At 41.6% G+C, this 18,911-nt stretch overlaps 1 protein-coding gene across 1 annotated transcript in view; it reads left to right on the top strand.

The window, feature by feature from the left end:
* The first annotated feature begins 820 nt into the window (after positions 1 to 820).
* The window catches only part of LOC128701992 (C-Jun-amino-terminal kinase-interacting protein 2-like), a 192,577-nt gene continuing 174,486 nt past the window's right edge, over positions 821 to 18,911 (top strand). The window contains exon 1 of the mRNA XM_070101465.1: positions 821 to 883. The gene's annotated coding sequence lies outside the window, so the exon portion shown is untranslated. The remainder of the gene's footprint in view (positions 884 to 18,911) is intronic.

The raw sequence follows: 18,911 nt of genomic DNA, 5'->3' as shown, positions 1-18,911 counted from the left end.
CTCTGAAACATCCTATCTTTGTCTACCTTGTCTATTCCTTGCAGTATTTTATATGTCGTTATCATGTCTTCCCTGACCCTCCTGTGTAGACAGCCTGTACTGTCTGCACAGACAGCCCATGCTGTCTGCCAGCTTAGTTCTTGAACGATTCCTTACTGAGGTGTGTGTGTGTGTGTACTCACCTATCTGTGGTTGCAGGGGTCGAGACTCAGCTCCTGGCCCTGGATGCTTGTGGATGTGAGAGAGAGAGATTATTATTATTATTACAATCAAGGGGGAAGCGCTAAACCCAGAGGATTATACAGCGCCGGGGGGGGGATGTGGAAGGCATTCAGGCTTAATTCGGGGAACTGGAGCACAGATCCAATTCCCAAAATCAAGAGCTCCTCACCAACATCAAGGAACCTTCCTTGAGGGGTAGAGAGAGAGAGAGAGAGAGAGAGAGAGAGAGAGAGAGAGAGAGAGAGAGAGAGAGAGAGAGAGAGAGAGAGAGAGAGAGAGAGAGAGAGAGAATCCAAGCCATGAAATATATAACTTCGTGGAGATGACGTTCTAATTCTTGTATTTATGGTATATACGTTGATGCTGCAGCGAAATTAATTAAAAGCCTAGTCCACTTAAATTGAAAATCCCCTCGTGCTATTAAACTTAAATTCCCAATAAATAACATCCTCAAAAAAAACACAGAAACAACCCCTCTCCCTTAACTAGAATAAACAGTAAGTGAAAATTAAAAAAAATCATCATTTAAGCATTTAGAGCAGCTGGCAACTGTTGTCTTGTGGTGGAGTTTCAAGTCCGGCTGATCTCTCAGTCTGGCCGGCGCCGCCCTGCAGTGGGGAGTGTGCTGCACTACTCTCCTCCTGCTCCTCTTGTACACATTGTCTGTATATTTAACGTCTCCAGTGTGCGTGCGGGTGTCCAGTCCTTCGCATCTTCGTGTTACACACACATTCGTTTGTGTTTTCTGCCGCAGTGAATTGTTTAGTCGTTGGTTGGTCAACTTCGCTGTGATGAGCGTGGCTTTGGTAAAGTGTACTTAAAGGTTGACGTAAGAGAAGCGATTTGAAGTGACCGTAATGAGATGAGTGAATTGTAAGTGTTCTGGTAAAGTAATTGTTGCAGAGGAGACCTGCCCAGGAGACCTGCCCAGGAGACTTGGCCAGGGAAACTTGACCGTGGAGACTTTACCATGGTGACTTTACCATGGTGACTTTACCCCCATGGTGACTTTACCATGGAGACTTTACCATGGTGACTTTACCATGGTGACTTTACCATGGTGACTTTACCATGGTGACTTTACCATGGTGACTTTACCATGAAAACTTTACCTTGAAGACTTTACCGTGGAGACTTTATCATGGTGACTTTACTAAGGAAAGTCTTCCAGGTGCTGCTTAGTGATACAGAGCTTTACTTCTGATAAAACTAAAGTTAATTAAGTTTCTGGACAAGACTCGTCTCACCTGCTGCCCCTCAGCTAGCAGTAGATGATCCTCAGCTAGCAGTAGATGATCCTCAGCTAGCAGTAGATGATCCTCAGCTAGCAGTAGATGATCCTCAGCTAGCAGTAGATGATCCTCAGCTAGCAGTAGATGATCCTCAGCTAGCAGTAGATGATCCTCAGCTAGCAGTAGATGATCCTCAGCTAGCAGTAGATGATCCTCAGCTAGCAGTAGATGATCCTCAGCTAGCAGTAGATGACCCTCAGCTAGCAGTAGATGATCCTCAGCTAGCAGTAGATGATCCTCAGCTAGCAGTAGATGATCCTCAGCTAACAGTAGATGCCCCTCAGCTAGCAGTAGATGATCCTCAGCTAGCAGTAGATGATCCTCAGCTAGCAGTAGATGATCCTCAGCTAGCAGTAGATGATCCTCAGCTAGCAGTAGATGACCCTCAGCTAGCAGTAGATGATCCTCAGCTAGCAGTAGATGATCCTCAGCTAGCAGTAGATGATCCTCAGCTAGCAGTAGATGATCCTCAGCTAGCAGTAGATGATCCTCAGCTAGCAGTAGATGACCCTCAGCTAGCAGTAGATGATCCTCAGCTAGCAGTAGATGATCCTCAGCTAGCAGTAGATGATCCTCAGCTAGCAGTAGATGATCCTCAGCTAGCAGTAGATGATCCTCAGCTAGCAGTAGATGACCCTCAGCTAGCAGTAGATGATCCTCAGCTAGCAGTAGATGATCCTCAGCTAGCAGTAGATGATCCTCAGCTAGCAGTAGATGACCCTCAGCTAGCAGTAGATGATCCTCAACTAACAGTAGATGACCCTCAGCTAGCAGTAGATGATCCTCAGCTAGCAGTAGATGATCCTCAGCTAGCAGTAGATGACCCTCAGCTAACAGTAGATGCCCCTCAGCTAGCAGTAGATGATCCTCAGCTAGCAGTAGATGATCCTCAGCTAGCAGTAGATGATCCTCAACTAACAGTAGATGACCCTCAGCTAGCAGTAGATGCCCCTCAGCTAGCAGTAGATGATCCTCAGCTAGCAGTAGATGATCCTCAGCTAGCAGTAGATGACCCTCAGCTAGCAGTAGATGCCCCTCAGCTAGCAGTAGATGACCCTCAGCTAGCAGTAGATGATCCTCAGCTAGCAGTAGATGATCCTCAGCTAGCAGTAGATGACCCTCAGCTAGCAGTAGATGACCCTCAGCTAGCAGTAGATGATCCTCAGCTAGCAGTAGATGATCCTCAGCTAGCAGTAGATGATCCTCAGCTAGCAGTAGATGACCCTCAGCTAGCAGTAGATGACCCTCAGCTAGCAGTAGATGCCCCTCAGCTAGCAGTAGATGATCCTCAGCTAGCAGTAGATGATCCTCAGCTAGCAGTAGATGCCCCTCAGCTAGCAGTAGATGATCCTCAGCTAGCAGTAGATGATCCTCAGCTAGCAGTAGATGACCCTCAGCTAGCAGTAGATGACCCTCAGCTAGCAGTAGATGGTCCTCAACTAACAGTAGATGCCCCTCAGCTAGCAGTAGATGGCCCTCAGCTAGCAGTAGATGCCCCTCAGCTAACAGTAGATGCCCCTCAGCTAGCAGTAGCTGCCCCTCAGCTAGCAGTAGCTGCCCCTCAGCTAGCAGTAGATGCCCCTCAGCTAGCAGTAGCTGCCCCTCAGTTAGCAGTAGATGCCCCTCAGCTAGCAGTAGATGACCCTCAGCTAGCAGTAGATGCCCCTCAGCTAGCAGTAGCTGCCCCTCAGCTAGCAGTAGCTGCCCCTCAGCTAGCAGTAGATGGCCCTCAGCTAGCAGTAGATGGCCCTCAGCTAGCAGTAGATGGCCCTCAGCTAGCAGTAGATGCCCCTCAGCTAGCAGTAGATGGCCCTCAGCTAGCAGTAGATGGCCCTCAGCTAGCAGTAGATGCCCCTCAGCTAGCAGTAGATGACCCTCAGCTAGCAGTAGATGCCCCTCAACTAGCAGATGTCCCACGACTAGCAGTAGATGGCCCTCAAACAGATGCCCCTCAACAAGCAGTAGATGCCCCTCAAAAGATTCTCCCTTAATAAGCAGATGCCCCCTTAAGCAGAAGGTGCCCCTCAATATACAGATGCCCCCTCAACAAGCAGTAAATGCCCGTCAACACGCAGATGCCCCTGAACAAGCAGATGCCCCTGAACAAGCAGAAGATGCCCCTGAACAAGCAGAAGATGCCCCTGAACAAGCAGAAGATGCCCCTGAACAAGCAGATGCCCCTGAACAAGCAGAAGATGCCCCTGAACAAACAGAAGATGCCCCTGAACAAGCAGATGCCCCTCAACAACATGCCTCTCAACAAGCAGATGCCCATCAATAAGCAGATGCCCCTCATCAAGCAGTAGATTCCCCTCAACAAGCAGTATATGCCCCTCAACTAGCAGTTGCCCCTCAACAAACAGAAGATGCCCCTGAACAAGCAATGACTAAACAAGCAGTAGATGCTCCTCAAGAAGCAGAAGATGCCCCTCAACAAGCAGAAGATGCCCCTCAACAAGCAGATGCCCCTCAACAAGTACATACCTGGAATTATGTCTGTGTTAGTTTTGCGAGTTTGATCTTAGGGTCCACGAGGGAAATAGCTGCGCTTCTTGGCCCTTTTTTCGATTATTTTGGGTTATTTTCCGGGTTAGTATTCTACCATAAGTCTTCTTCAACGAGGTAAGTTGAGAAATATCCAATCTCAACTTGAGAAAACTTAAAGGCCGTGAACTAGCTTGGAGAAGAGTGGTCCCTACGAAGTATGCGAGATTGAAGCCAATTTGCATACGAAAAAGAACTTTGGCATTCAACTCATCGCCAGACCAGACTGACTGACGCCGGCTTAGCAATCTGCTAAGCAACTGACAGCTTCACTTCAGGGGTTGCTACCCGTCAAGGAGGGGAAAGGGTTCCATGGTGGCGAAGAGCTCGTGATGTAAGGACCTGGAGTTGCCCCTCCTCCTTACTCGGATCAAACCTTATTACCATATGCAATAGTTTATATTGTTGAAATGTTTCGCCTACATAGGCTTCTTCAGTCAAATAGAGAGACTGAATATGGAGGCGGGAGTAGCAGTGCATCACTCGTGAAATGGGTTTTTAAAATGGTCAGTCCCTCAGCGTGGAGAAGAGATCAGCTTCATAGTCTGGAATAACGTGAATATGGAGACTGAGTTCATACTATGGAGGTGACTTTTCTCCAGGGTGAGGGACTGACCATCTTAAAAACTACTTTTTCAAGACTGATGGACTGATCACATCTTTCTTTCTCCACTGCTTCTGCTGTCTCTATATTTAGTCTTCTCTGTATTTGACTGAAGAAGTCCACAGTGTAGGCGAAACATTTTGATAAGAAAGATACCCAAGTTCTGTATATGTGTCGTACTCATCTACTTGTGGGTATTTTATACCATATTCATAAACGTGATTACCCGTCATTCAGCAGGCGTTGTATGACCCTCACCAGTTTATAATGTTGAAGGAGTGTTAGGGAAACTAGATGGGTTGGTCAGGTACAATGTGATTTGTTTTCAAAGTTAAGCCCATTGGAACTATCCTCTCCTTAGGATCAGACCTGATTACCCTCACCACTCTCAGTCCTTAGGCACTGTATGATCTATAGTTCTTAATGGGGTTTAAAGGCTAACGACTACACAAGGTCATTAAGGCTGGTTGTCGTCTGTTCACCACCCGACAAGTATACTGTAATAACTAAAATAAAGATTACACTCACTGTGTACACACTGAGAGACATACACCTATCGGTGTGTATATCCTTACTTATTCTTTATCAAATGTGTAACCCTTATAATTTTTGTGGTTCCAAGTAAATTGAAAAAATATGTTTTATGAAAATTTAAAGATAAGGAGAATATTTGTAATGTTTTATTTGCTGTGACATATATACATCAAAAACACAAACTATAGAAAATTTTTAATAATATTCTTAGATCAAATTAGTTCCAGCAAATAACTGTGGCTATCCAGAGAGGTAACACTGCTTCATGGCACACAAGATTCTAACCAGTAAACTTGACTGTGGAAGACTTTTTGAAAGTCCAGTCTGTATAACCATATGGATTTAAAGTTTGTTTTGTTGCATAAGTGAAAGTTTCATTTGAGAAATATTTTCATTATCTTTTTTAACACACTGGCCGTCTCCCACCTAAGTTGGGTGACCCGAGAAAGATAAAGTAATTTCACATTCATTCAATCACTGTCTTGCCAGACGAGTGCAGATATCGCAGTTCAGATGACCATCTGGGCTTCAACATCAATGTCTCTCCTTCAGAGTGCAGTCACTGTGCTTCCCACCTCCAGGACTCAGATCCGGCAAACCAGTTTCCTGAATACCTACACAAATGTTACCTTGTTCAGACTTCAATAGCACGTTAAACAATAAAGAAAACACCTTGCTCAGTGAGGGTGAGTGGCAGGGAGAGTAAGATTGAGGACACAAACACACAGTGGAAAGGACAGACACTGAATCTGCTTAGCTGTAGTTTTATTAATAGCGTGAAAATCTCATTTTAGGTGTGACCTCAGACCTCCAAACTCTGATAGGGAACACAGTAAAACTTCTGTTGGACGAAATTGCAGACGCATCTAGATACAAATATATAGTTTCAGTTAGAGATTTTAAATTTAGCCAGATTAGTAAGACTAACGGGCAATCTAGAGTCTAGATACATTCTAGAAATATTCCAGGACTGCTTTAAGAAAAACAGTTTGCATCAGAGCTTGAAGTGATCACAAGTCATTTAGTTTCAATATATCATGGAATCACCTTAATAACGATAATAAAATTAAAATTCATAATTTTTGCGCTGGAAACGATATAGGGCTAAAGGATTATTTAAGCAATGTGGGATGTAAGTAACCTGAGAGACCTACTAAAACAAAGTACTGAAGAGTGTTGGAGAGGGTTGCCAGTATGACATTTTCCAGAGTATCATGTAATCGACAAAACCTGCATATCTTTATAATATACCAATTAGATCAAAATCGAAACGACCCTAAATGGATAAACAATAGATTAAAACATCTCGGATATAGTCATTTAATTTAGAGAGTCATTTGATTTACAAATATTTCAAAAGAGGATTAAGTTACCGTCTGGATCAATATATTTAATAAACAAATGTTGCAGTTTAAAAACTGTAGTGTAAAGCACCCTTCTGGCAAGACAGTGATGGAGTGAATGATGATGAAAGTTTTTCTTTTTTGGGCCACCCTGCCTTGGTGGGAATCGGCCAGTGTGTTAATAAAGTTTCGAGCTGATGAAGACCAACCCAAAGGGTTTCTTTCAGGTATGTAGGAACAAGAGTAGAGAAAAGATAGGCTCACTTAAATGTAATTCAGGTCAGCTTACAAAGAAATGTATACGGTTTTTAACTCCTTTTTCCCTCTCATTGTGTCTTTTTGTGTTTTTATACAAAACGACACAATGAAATCTCATAAATCAATAATTACACAGGTCTGTATGAGGCTAAATTGTTCAAGATGAAAGTAACATAGACTTCAGGCACACGATTTATGAGCAAGCAAATCACCCAGCCCTGCCGAGCTGCTTTCAAAGATTCTAAAGGAATGTTAGGAGCGAGTTGTTAAATCGTTAGCTGGTCTCTTCAAGAAATTACTACAAGTGGGTATTGTAACAGTTAAAGGGAAAATGACAAATGTAATACCCGTTTGCAAAGCAGGAGATCGATCCTTAGGTTCAAATTATGAACCAGTCATCCTAGCTACAATTGTGAGAAAGTTGGAGCTAATAATTGCAGATACAATTATTCGCTTTGAAAAATATAATCTGGTCATTAAAGTTCATCACGGTTTTACAAAGGGGCATTCTTGCCTTACAAAATATTTGAGGCTGTGGACCAAGATAAATACTATAAGGTATGTGGAGTTCATTAAGGCCTCTGATAGAGTTCCACATGCAAATAGTTGAAGATAGCATGGAACTCAGTATTGGGGGAAATTATCTCCCTGATCGAGGCATGATTGATTGATAGTCGGCAAAGAATTTTCATAAATCGGAGGAAATCAGCATGGTGGCCTGTTACAAGTGGTGTTCCACAGGGGTAAGTATCAGGCCCTTGTTATTCACATTCTGTATAGACGACAAGGATGAGGATATAAATAGTAAAATAAGTAAGTTTGCAGATAACTTTCAAATAGGCAGTCAGATAACCTCTGACGAGGACACTGATTTGGATGATCTGGATAGGTTGATGTTTTGCTTAGAGAAGTGGCAGATGCAGTTTAATGTTGATAAATATGCGGTTCTAATCCTGAGAATAGAAAATAACCATGGTACTTATAAATTATATGATGCATAGCTTAAATCAAAGGTGAAAAGGTTTAGGAATTCTTGTTAGCAGAAATCTGAAGCTAATCGAATTCTTGGCTTCATATCAAGAAATATAAATAACAGAAGTCCTCAGGTCATACTTCAGCTTTATATATCTTTGATAAGGCCTCATTCAGATTATGATGCGCAGCTCTGGATTCCATATTATAGAAGGTACATAAATGCACTGGAAAGTGTATAGTGATAACTCCCCGTTTATGAGAAACCTTTCCTACAAAGACAAGATAAAGACACTGATTTTACACTCCCTGGAAAGGCGCAGAATTAGAGGTGTACAAGCTCTGAACATATTTACCCCTCAAGGAAGGTTCCTTGATGTTGGTGAGGGGCTCTTGATTTAGGGAATTGGATCTGTGCTCCAGTTCCCCGAATTAAGCCTGAATGCCTTCCACATCCCCCCCCCCCAGGCGCTGTATAATCCTCTGGGTTTAGCGCTTCCCCCTTGATTATAATAATAATAATAATGAACATATTTAACAAAGACAGTTCGCTGTAATGGAATCAGGTTTGAACATTTTTGATTTAGGACTTAGGAAAGCGGTGATTTGGCAGTAAAACTGCGGATGAGTGGAGCAAACTCCTAAGCAGCATCAGTGAAGCGAGAACTTTGGGAAACTATGAGTTCAACTTCGATAATACATTACATTCATCAACATGGAAATCCCGTATATTTGATATTCCCTCCCTCCGCTTGACAACTTCCCACACACCTTACCTCAAGCACTATCAAACAACCTACCACACAATAATCCCTTCCTACCGTGCTTCTGCAACCACATCTCAATGTTACCTGCTACTCTAACCCATAACCACCACCTAGAACTTTAACTAATATTACTGGTAAACAATATCTCTATTACAAGAGAATGTTAGTTTTCCTCGTTTATATCTGTTTACAAGAACCTAAAATAAGTAACACAGATGCATTTCCTATCTCTGGTTATATTCCTTTATAATCACTCAGTCCTTATCTCTATATATCACATAGTGAAAGTGCAGTGATAATCCGCAGTCTCTAATTTCCATTCGCACCCCTCTGCTGCACCGCAACCCAGGTCTGTTCAGGCAAATGGTACACTGTCTGCTCTTTATACCTCTCTCCCTCACGCCCTTTATCGTTAACAGACATGCAAGCTTTAATTACATCCCTACCTGTGTCGCTCGTTTTAATAGGCGATTTTTAACTCGCCATTTACTCTGGGAGGGGCACATTGTGGCTCTCATGTATAGTGCTCTCTATTTGCTCCTCCATGCAGAATTAGACACATGTGCAACATCTGGATATCTTTACTTTGTAGACGTTTCGCCATCCAGTGGCTAAAGGATTGATTACCTCGTCTTCCACTGTGTTTTGTAAATAGCTCTACAGTCTTCACATCATGTCCTTGTATTGATACAGCCACGTCTACAAAATAAAAATACCCAGATGTTGTACATGTGTCTAATTCTGCATCTTGTCGGTACTGTATACCATTCATATACTATTGGCTCCATGTTCACGATTTAAAGTTTCAGTGGACAGTAATAATCGATCTCTTCAATGGCAATTATTTCCCTATTCTCGTTACTTCCCGCTCTTATGCCTCATCACCGGCCCCGACATAAGAACATAAGAACATAAAGGAGGAACACTGCAGCAGGCCTGTTGGCCCATACTAGGCAGGTCCTTTACAATTCATCCCACTAACAAAACATTTGCCCAACCCAATTTTCAATGCCACCCATGAAATAAGCTCTGATGTGAAAGTCCCACTCAAATCCAACCCCTCCCACTCATGTACTTATCCAACCTAAATTTGAAACTACCCAAAGTCCCAGCCTCAATAACCCAACTAGGTAGACTGTTCCACTCATCTACTACCCTATTTCCAAACCAATACTTTCCTATGTCCTTTCTAAATCTAAACTTATCTAATTTAAATCCATTACTGCGGGTTCTCTCTTGGAGAGACATCCTCAAGACCTTATTAATATCCCCTTTATTAATACCTATCTTCCACTTATACACTTCGATCAGGTCTCCCCCCATTCTTCGTCTAACAAGTGAATGTAACTTAAGAGTCTTCAATCTTTCTTCATAAGGAAGATTTCTAATGCTATGTATTAATTTAGTCATCCTACGCTGGATGTTTTCTAACGAATTTATGTCCATTCTGTAATATGGAGACAAGAACTGAGCTGCATAATCTAGGTGAGGCCTTACTAATGATGTATAAAGCTGCAGTATGACCTCTGGACTTCTGTTGCTTACACTTCTTGATATAAATCCCAGTAATCTATTTGCCTTATTACGTACGCTTAGGCATTACTGTCTTGGTTTAAGGTTGCTGCTCACCATAACCCCCAAGTCCTTTTCGCAATCTGTATGGCTAAGTTCTACATCATTTAACTTATAAGTACTAGGGTTATGGGCACTCCAAAGCTTCAGAACCTTGTATTTATCTACATTGAACTGCATCTGCCACTTTTCTGACCAAGAATAGAGTTTGTTTAAATCCTCCTGAAGTTCCGTAACATCTACGTTTGAATCAATTATCCTACCTATCTTTGTGTCATCGGCGAATTTGCTCATATCACTAGTAATTCCCTCATCAAGATCATTGATATATATTATAAACAACAACGGACCCAAGACTGATCCCTGTGGAACGACACTTGTTACAGATCCCCACTCGGATTTAACTCCATTTATGGACACTCTCTGCTTCCTGTCAATGAGCCATGACTCGATCCACGAGAGCACTTTTCCCCCAATGCCATGAGCTGCCACTTTCTTTAACAGTCTATGGTGCGGAACTCTATCAAAAGCCTTACTAAAATCTAAGTAAATAATATCAAATTCTTTATTGTGGTCAACAGCCTCAAAAGCTTTACTGAAGAAAGTTAATAAATTAGTTAGACAAGACCGGCCTCTTGTGAATCCATGCTGAGTATCATTAATCAAGCTATGCTTATCGAGATGGCTTCTTATAATCTCACCCCTCAAGGAAGGTTCCTTGATGTTGGTGAGGGGCTCTTGATTTAGGGAATTGGACCTGTGCTCCAGTTCCCCGAATTAAGCCTGAATGCCTTCCACATCCCCCCCCCCCAGGCGCTGTATAATCCTCCGGGTTTAGCGCTTCCCCCTTGATTATAATAATAATAAAATTCTTATAATCTCAGCTATAATTGACTCTAGTAATTTGCCTACAATTGAGGTCAGGCTTATTGGGCGGTAATTTGACGGTAACGACTTGTCCCCTGTTTTAAAAATAGGAATTACATTAGCCATCTTCCACATATCAGACACTACACCTGTTTGACGAGATAAATTAAAAATATTAGTTAATGGTTCACAGAGTTCCATTTTGCATTCCTTAAGAACCCTTGAAAAAACCTCATCAGGACCCGGCGACTTATTTTGCTTCAGTCTGTCTATCTGCTTCACAACCATTTCACTAGTGACTGTGATGTTACATAATTTATCTTCTTCTAGCCCACTATATAAATTAATTACTGGAATATTGTTAGTGTCTTCCTGTGTAAAAACTGAGAGAAAATAATTATTAAAAATCGAGCACATTTCATTCTCTTTGTCAGTAAGGTGCCCATAGTTATTTTTAAGGGGACCTATCTTATCTCTAACTTTTGTTCTATAGACCTGGAAAAAACTTTTTGGGTTAGTTTTAGAATCCCTAGCAACTTTAATTTCATAGTCCCTTTTAGCTTTTCTTATCCCCTTTTTAATGTCCCTCTTAATGTCAATATACTGATTCATAAGATGACCCTCACCTCTTTTGATACGCCTATAAATTCCTTTCTTATGCCCTAGTAGATATTTGAGCCTATTATTCATCCATTTTGGGTCATTTCTATTTGATCTAATTTCTTTATATGGGATAATGATCTAATTTCAATGTGCACATTTACACTGCCGACGGCAGTGTAAATGTGCACATTGAATGCTTTATGCATGACAACTTCTTCAAGAGTATCCATTTTGATTCCTTCTCTACAGATAAGCTGTTACAATTCTTAGCCACCTGTGTTCTCTCTGCAACTATGATTACCATTCCCTGGACCTCAGAGAATGGTAAGCACTTTAAAATGTGTTTTTTCCTGGTGGTTTCGCGACTCGACTAGCACTGTTCATTTGAAACGTGCTGCTTGAGGCCAGTATCGTTACAGCTGTATTTTAGACTATTCCCAGCATTACAGACAAGTAAGAGTGCACGCATGTCACGTTATACGCATAGTTAAATGAACCTCTTGACTTGCTGGATTGTCCAGTATAAATGCCTCTTTGTGTAAACAGTCTGGAAAACAGTCTGCGAAAGTTAGCAGACAAGTTATTCGCCCGAGTCTCCACTTAACGTTGCAGGCGTAAATATAACAGACCTTTTTAAAGTTGCCAACGCAACTGGGCAACACCTCGTGGTTACGTTAGGTAGGGTTTGTCAGGAAACAGGACTAGTGTTTTTTGACGTGGGTCTTAGTCATATGATGACTAGTCACTGGAGCTCTAAGTCATCTGACCGAGGCCTTCCGCTGGTTTGCCAGTCTACCCATTTAAAAATTATGGTTATATTTATAGGCCTACATGTATCCTCGTCTTCAGTCCAAACCTGAGGGAAGTACACTCCACTAGATCCTAAGTCTCTTACTGAGAAACCTCACTGTATTATAATTTTCCGAAAAAGAATTAAAAGGCACAATACCGTGACTGGAACAATACACAAATAACCAGCACATAGGAGAAAGATACTTGTGACGACGTTTCGGTCCGACTTAGACTAGCTATTGGTACAAGTCGGATCGATACGTCGCCATAAGTTTCTCCTATGTGCGGGTTATTTGTGTATTATTACATTCCTTTTGAGCACTAAACCCTTACGGATCATACAGCGAATTTAGTATGAGATTGAATCAGATTTGATCCAATATATTTCCTCCAGATACAGACAATATATACACTGTGAGCAACTCTCACCTATTTTGAATGATGGATAAATTCCAATCACCGAAAATACCCAAAACTCGCCCCATGGATGAGTTCATTGTCTAGTTTTTGCTCCAGATTGATCAAGACCAAGACTGTGGGACTGATTACCTCACCTGCAACTGTCTCCAGTGAAAAGTCACTGGCTGATGAAAAGTCTTCATAATAAAGATACCCAGGTGTTTCACACTGTTTTATTGATCAACATGTCTGTATTGTATACCTTTAATATAACAATATAATGATAATTTAGGTAAGACACATATACAACAGTTAGGTATCTTTATTTCGAAACGTTTCGCCTACACAGTAGGCTTCTTCAGTCGAGTACAGAAAAGTTGATAGAAGCCTACTGTGTAGGCGAAACGTTTCGAAATAAAGATACCTGACTGTTGTATATGTGTCTTACCTAACAACCTGTCGGTATTTTATACCATTTTAATGTTCAATGATAATTTAGTTAACTACTCACAGAAATGTCGTCCTAAGTATCCCCTATGTGCGGGTTATTCGTGTATTGTTCCAGTCATGGTATTGTGCTGTTTATTCTTTAAATCTCCAGTGCCTTGCTACTTTGTTTACTTGATTTATTGAGGATAACCTTTAATGGGTGCGCAATCTAAAATATAGATTCTTTAAGTATTCTGGTTTATATTTCGTCCGGCTCTTTGACCTCGTCCCCTCAAGGAAGGCCCCTTGATGCTGGCCCCTCAAGGAAGGCTCCTTGACCTCGTCCCCTCAAGGAATGCTCCTTGATGCTGGCCCCTCAAGGAAGGCTCCTTGACCTCGTCCCCTCAAGGAAGGCTCCTTCATGCTGGCCCCTCAAGGAAGGCTCCTTGACCTCGTCCCCTCAAGGAAGGCTTCTTCATGCTGGCCCCTCAAGGAAGGCTCCTTGACCTCGTCCCCTCAATGAAGGCTCCTTGACGCTGGCCCGTCAAGGGAGGTTCCTTGACAAACCATACCACGGGTGGGGTTAGAACCCGCTGGTGAGGGGCTCTTGATCTAGGGAATTGGTTCTGTTCTCCAGTTCCTTGAATTGAGTCTGAATACCTTCCATCCCCCCACAGGGGCTGTATAATCCCTACGGGTTTAGCACTCCCCATGATTATAATAATAATCTGTGACCTCGTTTATGTTCAACTGTTGTAGTTATTATAATTATAATTGCAGGTATTATAATTATAATTGTAGGTATTATAATTATAATTGTAGGTATTATAATTATAATTGTAGGTGTTATAATTAAATGTAGAGATGTTTGTACCAACACTCAGTGCGTCACTTTCATCTTCTGCTAAGGTATATTGGCTTCGTTCTGTGATGTGCAGACCCAGCTGAAAGTGACACTCATTATCACCTCACTGTCTGTTAGACGACATATTCTAATTGGCACCTTTTTCTAGTTTTTGACATGTTTTTTAAAATAACATTAGGAAATCATTAGCTATAACATCTAGGCATTAAACATGTGTATATGGAAGAGAGTTGTTTATCTGCGTTAGCATACATAAGAACGTAAAAATAGAGAAATACTTCAGTAGGCCTACTGGTCTGTGCTAGGCAGGTACAACCCACAATCACCAACACCCTTTCATGTACCTGTCCAACCTATTTATAAATCCAACAAAAAGTACTCGCCTCAGTAATTCTACCCGGGAGTTTGTTCCACTCATCTACAACTCTATTGCCAAAGTTGATTTCATTGCTACGAGTCCTGTCTTGATTAAATATTTTCGGCAAGTTATTTGTATCCCCTTTGTGTATTCCGGTTTTTCATTTGTACACTTCAATCATATCCTCCTAAATTTTACGCTTTTTCAGAGACTACAAATTCATTGCGCTCAGCTTATCTTCGTAGGAAAGATTTCTGATCCATGGAATCAAGTTCGTCATCTTTCTTTCTATATTTTTTCGGGACATTTATGTCTGTTGTGTAATATGAAGACCAGAACTGCGCAGCATAATCTAAACGAGTCTTTACCAAAGCTGAAGTATAACCTGAGGACAGGACTGAAGGACCACAATGGAAATAAGAGAGGCCGTCCTCGATGACGTAGTGACTTTCTTGGGTTTTCCTGAGTGGATAACCCTCAGGAGTTAAAAATCCCAACAAACTCTTATCTGTTATTTGTACTTCTTGATATGAAGGCAAGACTCACGAAGTCGTAATAACACGAGTTTATAAAAAAAACACGGAATGAGTGGGGTTTGAACCCATGGCAAGTGAGTCCTAAAACTCTGGTTAGTTTACTGGCCTGTGAGTCTTAGGACTAACTTGCCATGGGTTCAAAATCCACCCGTTCCCTGATTTGATTTATGAAGCCAAGAATTCTATTAGCTTTAGGCGATCACTTATACACTGTTGTCTGGGCTTGAAAATACTGCTAACCAGAACTCCCAAGTCTTGATTGAGATCTATATGATTTAGTTTATACTCGCCATGATTATTTTCTTTTCCAAAAGACAGAACCTTGCACTTGTCGACGTTAAATTGCACCTTTTGCCAGTTCTCCTACCACAACATCAACATATCCAGATCTTGCTGTAGCACTTTTGAGTCCTCATCAGAACTGATCTGACGGCCTATTTTAGTCATCGGCAAATTTATATAGTTATATATCCCTTCATTAATGTCGTTTATATATTTGATGAACAACAAGGGGTCCAATACTGACCCTTGTGGAACACCACTTGTTACGGGTCCCCATCCTGTTCTCTCCCCGTTTGAACAGTCTCTATTGTCTATCAGTCAAGTATGATTTGATACAGGAGCTAATTTCTCCTATTCTGCACAGTGTGTTGTATGTCATTAGGACAGAATACATTCAGATGACCATTTTGACACCTGGCCTCGTCTGTTTCAATGTGGGTATAGATTATCTGGTTGGTTTGTAGTTCTGGGATGTTCCACCTGGGATATTGATTGACCTCGTGTGGTGACAGTTATCAGGTAAATGACCGTCACTGCCTCAGTCTCCCCATTCCTTCCCCGCCTCACATTCCCCACACTCCCCCACTAAGGGTCCGGTAGGGATGTTGTATACTCCAACACTCGCACTAGTCTATCATGACCTATACTATTATTTAAATTCAGATCATCGCATAAATAGAAACTTTCATAATTAGACCCTTCAAGGGAGGTTCCTTGACGACGGTGAGAGCTCTTGATCCAAGGAATTACACATGGAAGTTGTTATTGGTAACAATTTCATTGTTCAGTGATCTACTTGTTAATTTTAAGTTGTAAAGTAAAAGGACACAAGTGCAACTAATGTGACATTTTATTGTGGCAACGTTTCGTTCTCCAGGAGTTTTGTCAAGCTCCTGGAGGTAATGGCTTGATAAAGCTCCTGGAGAGCGAAACGTTGCCACAATAAATGTCACATTAGTTGCACTTGTGTCCTTTTACTTTACATATTGTCGGTAATTCTACCAACTTTATCATAATTTTAAGTTGTTGTTTGCCCTCAGTAAACTTCTCAAGGGACGTCCCTTGATGTCGGTGAGGGAGATGTTGATTACAAGGAATCGAACCTGACCTCCACTTTCTTGGATCGAACCAGATTGTCTCCTATTTCCTCAGGTGATGTATAACTGATGCGTGTTTAGCGCTCTCCTCTCATGACTTATAATGTTAAAGAGGTGAGATGTTATCTGGTTCAATGTATCGTCAGTTAATACTCGCCTTATACCACTACAACAATAACACGTACTACTACAACCCCATCACCACTACAACACGTATTACTACTTCAACACCACCACTACAACAACAATTATTACTACAACAACACTATCACCACCTACAACAACAAATATTACTACTATAACACCATCACCACTACAACAATATCACCACCACAACAACAAATATTACTACTACAACCATCACCACCTACAACAACACCATCACCACTACAACAATATCACCACCACAACAACACCATCACCACTACAACAACACCATCACCACCACAACAACACCATCACCACTACAACAATATCACCACCACAACAACACCATCACCACCTACAACAACAAATATTACTACTACAACACCATCACCACCACAACAACACCATCACCACCACAACAACACCATCACCACAACAGCACCATCACCACCTACAACAACAAATATTATTACTACAACACCATCACCACCACAACAACACCATCACCACCTACAACAACAAATATTACTACTACAACACCATCACCACCATAACAACACCATCACCACCACAACAACACCATCACCACCACAACACCATCACCACCACAACAACACCACCACCACAACAACACCATCACCACCTACAACAACAAATATTACTACAACAACACCATCACCACCTACAACAAATATTACTACTACAACACCATCACCACCTACAACAACACCATCACCACCTACAATAAATATTACTACTACAACACCATCACCACCACAACAACACCATCGCCACCTACAACAACAAATATTACTACAACAACACCATTACCACCACAACACCACCATCACCACCTATAACAAATATTACTACTACAACACCATCACCACCTACAACAAACATTACTACTACAACACCATCACCACCTACAACAACACCATCACCACCTACAACAACAAATATTACTACTACAACACCATCACCACCTACAACAACACCATCACCACTACAACACTTATTACTACTACAACACCACTACTACAACAACAACAAGTATTACTACTACAACGCCATCACCACCTACAACAACAAGTATTACTACTACAACGCCATCACCACCTACAACAACACCATCACCACCTCCGGTGAAGGGCTCTTATCCAAGAAACTAAAGCCATCTTGGCATTGGATGAATCGTAGTTGCCTCACAACCTACACACGTATCTGAGTGTCGCGTCTGAGTGTATCTATCAACACATTTCCATTGTGTAAACACGTCCCTCGATCATGGACGTCCTTCTCAATTATACAGTTTATATTTCACCAGTCTGGCAGCTTGTCTGTGTGTCAGTGATGGTGGTAACTGACTCTTACATAATCTTCCTCTTTCTATACATTTATAGTTTTTTGAAATACAAAGACTGTTGACATTACACAAATGGATGAAATTACCAAAACGTACATAAATAACCCGCACAGAGGAAAGTGAAAAGCTTACGATGACGTTTGGGTCTGACTTGGACTATTTACAAAGTTAAATAGTCCAAGCAGGACCGAAACGTCTTCGTAAGCTTTTCTCTCTCTCCTACGTGCAGGTTATTTCTGTATTGCAGTCACGGTATTGTGCCTTTTTGTTCTTTTGTGCCAAAACGTTTTAGTTTTAGAGTTTTGTTTATCAGCACACAGATACTTGAGCGGACAGTTCCGCCGGGGGTCCAAGATTAACGTGTTTACCCTCACAATAACTGACTGACAATGTTATTCCACAACCTGAATTGAAAGGTTGTTGTTCGCAGCTGTATCACATGAGTTTAACAGCATTTGAAATTCCCTCTGCTTAGTGTATTGGGCCACAAGTGATTTAATCTAACTTATGAATTCAATTTAGAAATTTAGTTAGGAATGTGTTATTTATTAAGTTATGAGATTTTGCTATATTTAAAATAGTTTATTATATTTCCGTCGTATTTTAATATATTCTCTCTCTTTTTCTTTCTCCAATAATTGCAAACGAGTGATAATAGATGCAAAAACAGCCACAGGGGGACGTTGAATGACAGCTCTAGGACTTTCGTCTTGCAGCCAACCGTTTTTTTTCAAAAGCTTGCAATAGTGGTTAGGAATGGCGATCAATCCGGGTAGGTGTGTTTGTGAAGGCGTCCTACCTGGATTGAGTGGGGGGGGGGAAGAGCCGCTGGCCTGACTAACCGTCTGGTTGTTAGTCAGACCAGAGGTTCTTGGCTCTCTCTTCCCTGGTAGGATCCGTCCTTAGCCACACCTACCAGGGCTGAACCACCTTTGATATCAAGAACTGAACTAACTTTGGAGGGTTCCTTGATGCTACTGAAACACTCTTGATCTCAAGAACTGCACTTACTAGCGGGGTTCCATGATACCGGTTATGGGCTCTTGGTGCAAGGAACTGGAA

This window comes from Cherax quadricarinatus, chromosome 77 (assembly GCF_038502225.1).
Source record: "Cherax quadricarinatus isolate ZL_2023a chromosome 77, ASM3850222v1, whole genome shotgun sequence".
NCBI classification, from domain to species: domain Eukaryota; kingdom Metazoa; phylum Arthropoda; class Malacostraca; order Decapoda; family Parastacidae; genus Cherax; species Cherax quadricarinatus.
This window is presented reverse-complemented; position numbering and strand designations above follow the sequence as displayed.